General features: G+C 35.8%; 1 long non-coding RNA gene across 1 annotated transcript; it reads left to right on the top strand.

Annotated features, from left to right (window-relative positions):
- Window positions 1-615: 615 nt before the first annotated feature.
- LOC145156473 (uncharacterized) lies at window positions 616-1,502 on the top strand. Its single transcript, XR_013736731.1, has 2 exons — window positions 616-1,005; window positions 1,098-1,502. It is a non-coding gene; the product is annotated as an uncharacterized LOC145156473 (long non-coding RNA).
- Window positions 1,503-2,179: the final 677 nt, after the last annotated feature.

Consider the following 2,179-nt stretch of genomic DNA (forward strand, 5'->3'; position numbering starts at 1 on the left):
CACATAAAGTATAATTATATCAACTTATAACAATCTACTTTAACTTAATAGATTTGCTAGAGATTTATCACGTCTTTAGATTGCTATTTCATAAACGTTTGACCAATAACAAAGTAAGATGTTATTTTGTATATAAAACTTGAAAATCATCAAACTTTAATAGACACACATATATTCTCCCCCAAATATTAAAACCGTAAAAGAGGGGCCGTAGAAACTCACTTTCGATTCGTGATCTCGATCCCGGTTCGCTTTTTGGTGAAGCCTTTTCGTAAATAACCGCAAAATAAACATTCTTGAACTTCGAAACACTTTGGGGTTTGTTTTGTAATATTTAAGACTAAATGGATTGTTTTTGGAATGATTTAAGTAAAAAGGTTGATTTTTAAATCTTGTAAAATATGTGTAGGGCTGCTTTTGATTAAATAATCCAAAAGAGGGGCTGCTTTTGACCCATTGGCAAAATTTAGGGCTGGGAAGGGAACTGATTTGATTAGTTAATACAACTGAGGGGTTGTTTTTGGCCATTTGATAAACATGAGGGGCTGATATGGATAAGTAATTCAAAAAAAATGGGAAAAGGGATCGGCTTCTTCCTTTTTGCGTCTGATTGGAACGAACGAGAATGAATGCAGCGACGAGGGGTAATCGCCCAACTCCGACGCCCTTCTGCAGTTCTTTTATCGCCGACAGCATACAAACCGACGAAGTGCAGCAACAGTCGCCGATCGAGGCGAGCACCATCAGTACTCGATGTGACTGAGGAAGCAAGAAGAACGGGATCAAGAGAAGATGTAGGGCTGCTGGGCAGTGATGAATCGTGAAAAGTACCACCGGTGCTCAATCCGGTCGAAGAAGAAGAAGGGAGGAACGAACAGGGGCCGCAAAAACCGCTCCTTCTTCTGCCGACATCAACCACATAAGGAAGGTGGGTGTTTGGTTGTGTTTGACGGAAACAAGTGGAGAGGAGGAGGAAGAGGGCTGCCATGGCCGACAGCTTCACAGGTTTCTTCTTCTTTTTCTTTTTATTTTGACTATAAATCAATGGAGCTTGATCAACAGGTTTAGATGGGTGATTGGGTTTGATTATTTGACAGGGAAAGAAAGAGAATCCAGTGGGTGTTTGGACCTGTTTTTCTCATCAAAACAAAAGGAATTAAGCTGGAATGAAAGGGGCAACAACCTCCCGTTTTGGTTTCTAAGAGAAGAAATGGGGACAGAGAGATTGAGATGAGTGGGGAGGAAGATTGGGTGAAGCTTTGGATGATTGATTGCCTCATCAGGAGTTATAACTCCTCAGATTTTTCCATGATCTAACTGTACCCATGTGATCAATTTTGAGAGATTTGAAGGTACAAGGCAAAAATCATTTAGATATTTTACATGTGTAGTATAAGTGATTTATTACTTGTGTATTTGTTTGTATAAGGTAGAATACGAGAAATGGCTGATTAGTCTAATGTAATTGTTTGGTTTTCTATTGACTTTAGTTTGCACTTCAATTCCTATAAGATTGTATGTATGTGGGTTTAAGATATTTGGAAGCAATTTCATACGCACACAATACATATACATCTATGTATTGTGAGTTTAATACTTATATATGTGTATGATATATATCGAGGAATCTGGGATTTAAAAGATTATGAACTTGCTAAAATTGCAAGATAAGCCAATGCTTGGTCTTTTAATATCGTATATGACATTTATATACAAATATGTTTATATATAATGATTACATGATTATCTATTAGTAGTATGAAATTCGGATTTATAAATATGATATATTTAATATACATATTAAATATAAAATTACACACAATCGGTCATTAATACCTAGCGGTTCGCGGTGGTTTGGCCACCAAACTCTGACCAATTTTTACCAATTGTTACACGTCGTGTTATACTAGTCGATCAAGTATGGTTACAATCATATCACATGTTACCTTAATTAAACAAACAGGTTTAAGGTAGTTAGTACATTGGTAGTTAATTAGATAAAACTACAGTACATCTTTATTTTCCTATTTCATTCACATTGTGATCTTCTCACATAAACGGTAATGAAAACTATATTTTGGTAATGATAGTCGAACTTTGGGAAAATACTAACTTTTACAAAAGAACAAACATAAAGAACATTTGGGTTTTGGTAGAAGACTACTTTAGTAGAAAATAT

This window comes from Lactuca virosa, chromosome 2 (genome assembly GCF_052849685.1).
Source record: "Lactuca virosa cultivar CGN04683 chromosome 2, Lactuca_virosa_CGN04683_v6, whole genome shotgun sequence".
Classification (NCBI taxonomy): Eukaryota; Viridiplantae; Streptophyta; class Magnoliopsida; order Asterales; family Asteraceae; genus Lactuca; species Lactuca virosa.